Source organism: Schistocerca piceifrons, chromosome 2, assembly GCF_021461385.2.
Source record: "Schistocerca piceifrons isolate TAMUIC-IGC-003096 chromosome 2, iqSchPice1.1, whole genome shotgun sequence".
In the NCBI taxonomy this organism is placed as follows: Eukaryota; Metazoa; Arthropoda; class Insecta; order Orthoptera; family Acrididae; genus Schistocerca; species Schistocerca piceifrons.
The window spans coordinates 820,407,899-820,420,091 of NC_060139.1; positions in this window are offsets into that span (position 1 = coordinate 820,407,899).

The window sequence follows — 12,193 nt, forward strand, 5'->3', positions numbered from 1 at the left end:
AACATACATTGTGAGGATGAGATTTCCAGCATTTACATTTAGAAAATTGGCAGGGAAATTTTAAGATTTTTCTTCTCTCTCTGTAACTGTTATTGTTATATTTTATCCATACCATTAAAACATAAGTCTCAGATCACAGGAAAGGCTCAGATGATGTTTGGAAGAAATATGTTGCTTGATAAATTGTTTTTTAATACTCCTTTCTCCAAACTAATGCTAAGTCTGCTACAAGATTAGCTAAGACTTCACATAATTTCACCTCAACACTCCTGCTGCATCAAAACATTTTTCACATAATGGCAATATAGGGAGCAGAAAATTGTTAAAGAATCTTAAATCTGTTGGGAGTGTGTCACTGTTATAGATACATACCTCATTCATAAAATGTAACTATGTTTTCATATCAGTCTAGTTTTATCGTCACTGTGTACTGGAATTGCGATTGTGGGTGAAGCAGACTCAGTATATAGATATACATATGTAAGTGTGTGTGTGAGTAAAGTAAACAGGTGATTGGTTTGTAGTTCCTGTACAGTGGTTGTTTGCATTGGAGCAAAGACATGCAGGGCATTGATACTTGACTATATCATGCAATCTATGTTGAATTCATTATTATGCACATCTTAGAGGGACAGGAGGGATGACTATGGGGTTAAAATGGAGGCATATAAGACCATTAATTACGTATAATGAATGTTATTTGAAACTATGCATCAGCAATATTATTTAATAGCCTATGTTGAGATGATGATCTCATATGATTATAATGTGAAATATAGCTAGCTTTTATTTCACTACTTGGTTACTAAATTGAGTGGTCTGCAAGAAAGTATGTATTGTATTGAGTCATACTGATTGTCAGTTTTGTAATTTATCTTTTTCCTTTTATTTTGTTTGTCGATGATTTCCAAATGTATAAAATCTCTATTTATGATGATGTATCAAATAAAAACATATTTTAATTTGAGAAATGTAAAGTTATTTTTCATTTCATGTGTGACAAAACACAAATTTATTGCTCCAAAAGTACATTGTTATGTTAAAACTATACCATTGATTCACATGACCAGCATTTAAATTTCAAGATACACTTATTCATTCCAACAATTCTATGTTTTATATAATATTTGCCTCAGGATGATTATGCTATCTTCTCCAAATAAGTAAAAATCAATAAAATGGTATTAGAGAAATGATTCACAAAGGAGTGCTTGGTTAATTAATCTAATTATTATCTCTAATGACCTTAGGGTCAATAAGAAATTAAATGCTAATTTTATTTACTTCCTATAAATATAGACCAATAAACATTGTTGTAAACAGATATAGGTAATGAAGTATTGAGTTCTTAAATGTTTCACTCTCCTGATGTCAATAATTAGTCAGAGAGCAGATGTGTTGACAGAGTATTCTAACAGACATGATTTTCATTATTCATTGTCTACTGGTCTGAATAGTAACAGCTGGACTGAATCATTGTTGGATGAGGATTTAGGAACACATTATTGTACTTTAAAGTGTACAGTGATGAGATAGTACACAAGCCATAATTTAGTAATAAGAAAGCAAGGCTGAAGTTGAAAAGGATAGAGGAAGGGAAGCACTGTCCTACAAATACCAGGTGTACCGGTATGAAATGAGCGTTAAGATAAAAATGTGTCGATAGGGAACATTTGTTGTGAACGAGCCTTAATTTTTGTTTGTTTCTTTGGTATGAGATCTGTTAAAGATATTTAGTATACATCAAGTCATGGAAAAAACATCATATGTTTTCATCCTATTAACAATGTCGAATTTTGTACCAGAAAGTGATGGTTTGCAGAAAGCATTAATTTTTTGTTTTCATTTGAAAAAAAGGGCTGCAGAGTCACATCGAATGCTTGTCGAGGCATATGGTGATCATGCTCTATCAGAAGCAACATGCAAAAGATGGTTTCAGTGGTTCAGAAATAATGATTTTGATGTAAGAAATGAAGACTGTGGAAGACCACCAAAAAAGTTCGAAGATGTCGAAATGCAAGCAATATTGGATGAAGATGATACTTTGAGTCAGAAGCAAATGGCAGCAATGCTAAATGTTGCACAACAAACAGTTGCTGACCGTTTGAAAGCTATGGGAAAGATCCCAAAGTGTGGAAAATGGGTGAAAAATGAACTGAATGAAAGACGATGGAAAACCGAAAAACCATTTGTCAAATTTTGCTTCAAAGACATGAAATAAAATCAATTTTGCATTAAATTGTTACTGGCAATGAAAACTGGATTTATTTTAAGAATCCTAAATGGGAAAAATCCTGGGTTAATCTGGGACAACCATCAACATCGACTGCAAAACCAGATCGATTCAGCAAGAAGACAATGCTCTGTGTTTGGTGGGATCAGAAAGGTGTGGTGTATCATGAGCTTCTATGACCCAGTGAAACTGTGAATACTAATCACTACAGGCAACAAATGATCAATTTGAACTATGCATTGATAAAAAAAAGACCAGAATGGGCCAGAAGACATGGCAAAGTAATTTTTTTACATGACAATGCACCTACACACAAAGCAAAACTGGTTCAGGATACAATCAAAATACTTGGCTGGGAGCTGCTACCCCACCCATCATATTCACCAGACTTGGCCCCTTCTGACTACCATTTGTTTTCATCAATGGGACACACATTGGCTGAGGAACACTTCGATTCCTAGGAAGAAGTCGAAAATTGGGTGTCTGATTGGTTTGCTTCAAAAGACGAACATTTCTATTGCCGTGGTGTCCACAAATTGCCAGAAAGGTGGTCAAAATGTATAGAAAGCAATGGTCAGTACTTTGAATACAATGTTTTTACTTTTCAATTCAAAATTAGTATTTCATTTTCACAAAAAAAAAATGCTCATTTCATACCGGTACACCTGGTAATAGATTAAAAAATTATTAATTTGAAAGTACCATATGCAATAGCTGTTGAACAAAACAACTGCATAGATGACAGAACTATAGCGCAGAACTAAATGTGTGAGTGACATATTGAGAATGCCCATGACTGTGTAGTAAGATAAGTTTTTGTGAAAATATTTCCAGTCACAAAAAATATTTACAAAATATTTTAATGATTGTATTGATGCCAGTAGCACCAAACAATCATTTCATTCTCAGATAACTGCTGTGCTTTTTATGAGAGATACGGATTGTCAGTTAATGCTGAAATGTGCATATGGCATTTGTGGTTGAAATCCCCGTCCTGGGGATTTGGCCACCTGGTGTAAGGCTTTTTAGTTGACATTACTTCAATGATTTGCACACCAATCATGAAATGATGATGAGGACATCACACATACCCAGTCCCCATTGGAGAAAACCCCAAGCCAGCTGAGAATTGAACCCAGGACATGGAGATCAAGAGAAAGCACTGCTAACCATAAGATGGCAAGCCGCTGACTCTGTTAATGTTATTACCATGTCATGGTGCCAGTGAAATATCTCAATTTTTTCTGAGGCTCTGTATACATGTGTAACCCTGCAGCACTATCCTATGGTGATGAGCAACAATAAAATGTGTAACAAATAATCAGTGTGACTTCAGCTAGTGTCTGTTACTCGTTTCACAACATCCTGTGATAAAAAGTGTTGTTATTTTTACATAGAGGCATCTGTCAAAATATACCATGGATCACTGGAAAAATACTCTGACTTGTGGGCAACATAAGGGACTAACAAGAATGTAAAGGATATGATGAGTACCTAACAGTGTATGTAGATGAGAAAGAAACTCAATGAAAGGTGCATGGGAACAAAGGTAAAACAAAGTGACCAATTTAACCCTCGAATAGTCATGTAGGTGACATAAATCCCAAGTGATTTCTTTTTTGTTATATTGTCGCTGGTATGGGTTGTACAAAGATGTGAATTTGTGTGGCTTTGAGTTCCACTTTAAAGGTCAGTATGTCACCATTGTTGTTCGAACGTGGCTATTTTTAGGGAGTACAAAAATGAATCTATCCACCTTGTGTGCTCTGGTTGACAATTGTCACTCTTGTGACCATTCGTGTTACCATTTTGGTTCCTATTTGAATAGGTAAGTTATTTATTTTTCAGTGTTTAATGTCTGTATTATTGGGTTTGTATTAATACTGTATAATTGTTTTTGTAATTCTATTTATTTTTGCATTTCCTTTGAATCTTTAGTCATGATTACTGGTTGTTGTTGTTGTTGTGGTCTTCAGTCCTGAGACTGGTTTGATGCAGCTCTCCATGCTACTCTATCCTGTGCAAGCTTCTTCATCTCCCAGTACCTAGTGCAACCTACATCCTTCTGAATCTGCTTGGTGTATTCATCTCTTGGTCTCCCTCTACGATTTTTACCCTCTACGCTGCCCTCCAGTACTAAATTGGTGATCCCTTGATGCCTCAGAACATGTCCTACCAACCGATCCCTTCTTCTAGTCAAGTTGTGCCACAAACATCTCTTCTCCCCAATCCTATTCAACACCTCCTCATTAGTTATGTGATCTACCCATCTAATCTTCAGCATTCTTCTCTAGCACCACATTTTGAAAGCTTCTATTCTCTTCTTGTCTAAACTATTTATCGTCCATGTTTCACTTCCATACATAGCTACACTCCACACAAATACTTTCAGAAATGACTTCCTAACACTTAAATCTATACTCGATGTTAACAAATTTCTCTTCTTCAGAAACGCTTTCCTTCCTATTGCCAGACTACATTTTATATCCTCTCTACTTCGACCATCATCAGTTATCTTGCTCCCCAAATAGCAAAACTCCTTCACTACTTTAAGTGTCTCATTTCCTAATTTAATACGCTCAGCATCACCAGACTTAATTCGACTACATTCCATTACCCTCGTTTTGCTTTTGTTGATGTTCATCTTATATCCTCCTTTCAAGACACTATCCATTCCGTTCAACTGCTCTTCCAAGTCTTTTGCTGTCTCTGACAGAATTACAATGTCATTGGCGAACCTCAAAGTTAATTACTCAACTCCACACTTTAATGTGCTATATTTGTTACAAAATCCACTTATAACATTTTAATAAAAACAAAGAAAAGTATAGCAGTAGAAATGAATAATAAGTACAGTTTCTGAACCATACCCTACAATACCCGTATATGTGCCTCACTTTAGAATTTACAAACGCAAAAGGCATTTATTGCAGTTAAGTTAAGTAGATTGTAAATATTGCTGGTAATATTTGAATTTCTCTGTCAAATAAAAGGAAGAATGTTGAGAAAACTTCAGACCCAGCAGCACTGTCGACTTGGTTTAACAAACTTCGTAATGTAGAGGAGAATCTCATCTATGATGATTCGGAAGGTGAAAAAGACAACGTAGTGCTCAGTGACCACCATTCATCTTCTGTGGAAGAGATGTCAGAGGATCAGAAAGAGGATATTTTATGGTGCAAATGGAAGATATTTCTTGGGTAAAGATAAGACCACAAAATGGCCGGAACAGAAGCCCTCAACAAGCTTACACACTCGGGCACACAATATAATCGTGAATCTGCCTGGACCTAGAAACAGAACCTAATAAGTAAATTCTGAAGCTGGCTTGTTTTGGTTTTTATATACTGATAGTGTCATTAGAATAATAACTGATAGTAAGAGTATTTAGATGGAAATGGTCAGGTCACATTTTGGCAGGGACCAAATGCCCGTAATATGGATGAAAGAGAAACCAGAGCATTGTTGGGTTTTCTGTCTCGTATGAGCACAATGAGATTATCTAACAAAAACAATTATTAAATGTGGGACAACTGCAAAGGCAATGGCATAGAATCATGTTACTTATCAATGAGTGAACAAAGACTTCACTTTCTCTTACGATGCTTATGTGTGCATGATGTAAGAGACAGAAACCTAAGAAAGAGAATTGATAAATTAGGTGCCATAAGAGAAGTATTTGGAGTAAAAGCATATAAGGTCCAGAAACACTTCTTTCTAAGTAATTTCTTTACTGTAGCTGTACAACTATTAGCATTTAGAGGTAACTGTCATGTTTTGCTGAAAACATTTTCTTTTGTTGACGCTAAGACAGCATATACAGTAAATTTAGAACCCTGTGTCAGATAACAACCTGTTGAACATTATAACAAAGCAATACTCCATAGGATGTAGTAATAAGAATGGTGGAGCCCATTACTGCGGGCAATAACAAATACAGGGGATGCAAAAAAGTCTGAGCTCATAACATTTTACAACATGATAAAAGTTGGTGTGAACTTGATTGATGAGTTGCCTCAAAAAAAGGATGTGGTTTAAAATGCAAGGTACTAGCCTATGGTAATGTTTTACAGTCTACTAAACTTAACTGCAATAAATGCCATTTGCGTTTGTAAATTCTAAAGTGAGGCACATATACGGGTATTGTAGGGTATGGTTCAGAAACTGCACTTATTATTCATTTTTACTGCTATACTTTTCTTTGTTTTTATTAAAATGTTATAAATGGATTTTATAACAAATACAGCACATTAAAGTGTGGAGTTGAGTAATTAATTGAATCCTATGTCATTATGCAAGCGTATATCCTGTTTCATTTCATTGTTGTAAAAATAACAATGAAAACAGTGTTGGATGAAAGCTGTCACACACACAACCAATAATGTAACAGAAAGTCACATGACTACTGGAGGATGAAAAAGAAATATTTGAACATGTTTATTTCTGCATATAGATTTCAATATAGCTTATACAACAAGAGGCCCCCTTGGTAATAAATCCATTTTGTTAGTATGAGAAATACTGTTGGATTTTTTGGATTACTACAGTTGTCATATATTGATGAGCCAAAACATAATGACCACTGCCCACCATGAGATTGCATGTTGCCTGGTGGTGTTGCAGGCATGTGATGTGGTAAGGAAAGTATGTAACCATAGCAAAGACAGATAGGAATCATACTTGTGACAATAAAGCCTGTAAAGGGGGAAATCAAGTGGTAAGTATCATGTCTAAGAAAAGATACACCAAAGTCAGTAAACAAAGTGTTAACAATCTTGGTACATCCTTTGTGGTAGTCAGAAATTGCAGGACAGACGCAACACACGTATACAGACTTTTTCTTCTTCTTTGTGAATAGCAATATTTACACTACTTTATCATAACTTTTATCCATATTCCCAACACATTTTTACTGATTGTTGATAGTTTTAAGTAACCTTTTACGGTAATATTCTACTATGAACAAACAAAATTTGAAAAATGAAACTTCCTGCTACTATATACAAGTTGTAATGGATATAAGTGCAGACATTTTTGTTGTACCTTGATATGTACACAAAGTGTGTTGGCAGCTTTTTCATTGCACTGAACAGTCTTCACACAAACATGTCACGAACTTCATGCTCTAATGTTTTCTACATGGTCATAATTGCATCACTAACTAGACTAATTCTGTCAGTAAAGACTTATCATTTTGTGTCCACACATCCACATTACACTACCTGATCTACTGCACAGGGGAAAATAAACATTAATGGCTTGCTCTTGCCACATGTACTTGGAGGTACTGTGCAACCTAAAAACATACAACTTGCAATAACTATAATTATTAGAATGCAAATGACATAAATACTGATTGATGTTGTTCATTACTCTATCCTCAGTCACCATGAGAAATATGTGCAGTTATAACTGTTACACTGTGTATTTATTATATGGCTGATGTGCATTTAATACAATCAGTTGTAAATTATAGACAAAAAATTTAGAAGCTACAGAAGGAGTTTTATTTCACATGTGTTACGCATAATTAACTCATACTGCTTTTCAACAGTACATCCAACCCATCTGATTTTCCCTTCTTAGGGTAAATTTTCCAAAAAAATTCTGAGTAACTGACACCACAATTGAAACTACTGGCATGTAGCAGGAAATGTTTTAGACTAGCAGGATTGCCAGTAAGAGTTACAGAATTATGGGGGAAGTCATTGTAGGCAGTGATTTCAATACTGATTTCCTCTCAAACAGCATTGATCAAGTACACATGATCACCTTTGGTTTGTTCCTATTGTAGGGTTCTCAATAAGAATAGGAGGACTTGAAGGATATAATGCAACGGCAGCTGATAACTGATTTCTAAATTCAACTGCATTTCAAGGAATGCACTGCATGGCAAAGAGTGAAGGTCCCAAAAGAGCAGGAGGAAACAAAATGAAACTTTGTGGGTTGAGATGTTATGTGATGCTATGACAGTGATTACAAATTCAGGTCAAATTAAAAAAGAACTTGGCAGTACATGTCTACTTGCCAGTATGATGTTAAAACCCCTCTACCTGAATATGATGAATGGCCCACAACTGTTGTAACAGGTCATTGATGTAGTGGCACTGGGATGGAGTTGACATCCAGGCCTACCAGGCCTAGTAACAACATTAAACACAAACAACACTAATGCACTCTGGTGACTGTTCTACCTCTCACAGAAAATTCCAGTCCTAATCATTCACATACTCACCGATGATGTATCTGTGTACAAGCAACATTGACATCTGACCATGCCATTTGCGTTCTTCACTTATGAGGCAATGTGGACATGAACCCCTTAATCAATGGTTTGTCTGACAATGTTAGTGAAATGGCTGCAATAAACCTTTCCCATAAATTAAACTTAGCTAAGGAGGGGAAAACACATTTTCAAAAAATTGTAAATACTATCTCAAAGAGTTAGACAAACAATGAGAAGAAGTTTACATGGCTCCAAACTAGACGAGAAATTTTATTTTGCTTTAAAATATTATTGTAGCACTATAAATCTAGTTTTCCTGTACACAGTGGAAGTGGAAATTACAGTGGGAGCTAAGACAAAGATCATCTGACATTCAGATACCTGTGTATTGCAACAGGAAAAGAGAGCTTGATTTACTGCAGAGGACTAGATGTAGTCTAGACTTGAAATACAAGAAATACTGCAAAGTTCTTAACCATCTTGAGATAGCAAAAAACCTTGCATTGTGCACAAAAAGCACAGAATTTCAAGCAAAAAATGATGGCAGTTTGAAACATACAGAAAAATGAAATAAATATTGAGCAACAAAAATGATATTCAACTGACTGATGAAAGGATCTGCCAGCCAGACAATGTTGCACTCAAATCTTTGATGTTTAAATTCAATGCATACATTCTAACAGTAGTAGTAAACAGAGGGACAAAAACTGGACGCTTAAAAGCAGATCCATAAGAATTAAATAAACTAGGCAAACTGTCTAAGGGAAGCATAGTGACTTTCTTATAAACAAACATATTTCTAATTATTTCAACAAAGTCAATAATATGAAAGGCAAACATCCCAAAACATTTCACTGGGGCATACCGTAAGTTATTTCTACACTTGTCGATGACTCTCCATTGTGTTGCTCCCCTACTTATGTACAGATATTTCCAGATATGAGTTCTCTCAGATTTTCATATTTTTAATTTTCTGCACATGAAATAACTTATGATGGTGCCAGAGCAGCAGGACTGGACTTCGTTGAGACTGCAGTCTTGAGTATGCTGGAACAGACAAGCTTCAACACGTGTAATACTTTTGTTAATCAATATGAAGAGTTTCTTCTGTTACTATCTCCATAAATTGTCTCAAAAATTGGCAAATCTTTCTCTTTGAAACTTTACATCATAGGGAACATGCAGAGAGGTTGGGTTCCCAAGATCGGAATGGAAAAGTAACAGGAAAGCATATTTACAAATGGATATCCCACCATATTGTTGGGTGGCATGCCTTTATATTGGGCTTGTTACGTTGCTCCAACCTCGGATAATGATGCATAGCACGTACATGAAAGCTCATGCACGTACTTCATCTCCGGGAGAGACAGCATCTGCCATCCTGCCTTGAAAAAAAAAAAAAAAAAAAAAAAAAAACACAGTTAACAAAACCTCCAAACAGTTTTTCAGACTCTTAATCACTAAACTGTTACAGCATTTGAAGATTGTGACCATTATTCTTCAGCTAGATACACATAGGGTTAAATATCACTCTATAAGAGTGATATGTAACACCATATATTCTACCAACCAGGTGAGTGATGTCATGGTAGTTACATAAAATTAAGCATTTAAGCGGTTAGTACTGCAATAACAGAATTCTTTAGTAATTATATCTGATACTGTGCATAACATATCTACCTAACTCTAGAGGCTATGACAATAGGTTGTGGTTCATTTTCAATTCAAAACTCCTTTTCTCTTACCCTAAATACAATATTTGAAGCATTTAATTATTTATAATAACAGTGTGATTACATAAGTGTATCACTGGTTTCCAGTTTAAATCAAGTTTATGAGTTATTCTTGACATATCTTACTTCATTTTGTTAATTAATAATGTTTGGTACTCTCTCCTATCCCTAGTTGAGATACATGGACACTTAAGTGGTAGTACATAATATTTATTTACTTTTTTGCGTGTAGAAAACACTACATTTTGTTATCACACCTCTTTTATGTTTTGTTCACTCTCTTTTTAACTCTAAATATAAAGGACATGTTATACTGATATGCAGTCCATACAATTTTGTAATAGTTTTGTCACATTCAGTCGTTACAAATATGCAGGATAAGCTATGTTTGGAGCACCTAGTAATGTCGTAAGTTTTTTATACCAATCCTTATGTCTGCTAATCTTTGAATCTGGTGAGTCTACAAAACTTTCCCATTTTTTAATACTTTATTAATCCAGTGTAATTAACAGATCACTAAAACACACATAGGTTCCTCTAGTATACAATTTTGGAGTAAACCTCAAAACAGTTAGTATTCTAGTACTGTAGAAAGAATGTACAAAATTTACATCTCTCCTTAAAAGCATATCTCATTTCTCACACCTCATACAATACTTTTCACAGTGATATAAGAGCACCCATAAAATAGTCAGTATGGGGCAGGGTGGTAAGAGAACTAGACCTAGGCATATGATGTATTTTTAATATTTTGGAAGGCAAGTGGTGACATGTAAATAGCCACAAAAAATTGCAGTTCTGGACCTGTTAAAAACTTGTGTAGTACCTACCTTAAAATCATTTTCTTGAAAGAGAAACACCTGACTACACTGTACTTTTTCCTTTCCCTGTAGCTGGAGAGAGGGGGTGGTAGATGCCCCCCTTGTCCCCAGGTCTGGGTACACTTGCAGTGATAGTGTTCCCATACAATGTCACATTGAAACCACATTCAAGTCCAAATCAGAAGTCAAGGTGGTCAATGAAGTACAACATCTAGAAATGGAAGCACATTTATCACTGACATTGTACAACTGGAACTGATTTGGATGGAGAGTGCAGCTATTTATATAAACATTGAATGGTGCAGAATGCTGGTATTTATACATGCATGGAATATTTCTCAGTATACTAACATTAGAAATGTAAGATATTTCAAGAACATTCCAGAATTGATAAATATTAAATAACTAATAGTTGCCAGTGGTCTGGTTTGAACTGATGATCCCAGTATGCTGACCAGCATGATAACCACAAAGCCACACTGCATGTAATGTAACTCATACTCTCTTTCCTGGAGAAACATCAATCTGATGTTTCAGAAATTCTCATGGGAGCTGACTTCAACACCATGGATCTAGATCTTGTTAGTGGTCCTCTGTATGACAGATCCTGACATCTGCACCATGTTCTTACAGCCTCTTCACTATGATGGGCATTGAAGGTAGCCCCTCCTTAGAAGCTTTGTGATTGTTGAGTGGGTCTTCAGCTTTCTTGAACTTCCCATCGTTGACTTGCACCTCTGGACTGTAGTAGAGCTTCATACAGAGGACATTGAAGATGATTCTGGGCTCTTGTCTTCTTTATGAAGAGCCATCATCCTTGACTTAATATGTGACATCTGACAATAAATGAAGTATACAATATGGCCCAGAGTAGAGCTTTAGTAACTTTTGCAGTAGTCCTACTTTCTTCACAGATGTAAGTATCCAAACCAACTCTCATAAGCTATATGTTGCTGGTCAGTGCTTAGCACTCCATCACTGTCGGTCCTCCTCCTGAGTGTCCAGGTCCTGATAATGCGGTATTTCATGTAGTCATGGTGAGTATCATCTGTTCGTAACAGGAACAGTGCATCCACTTTAATACAACTCGCGACCATGGAACAGAATGGTATGAAGCCGATAGTGTCTTGCTTCACTGTGTTGTATGCAAATGTCACAGTGGGCCGTATTATATCCCAAA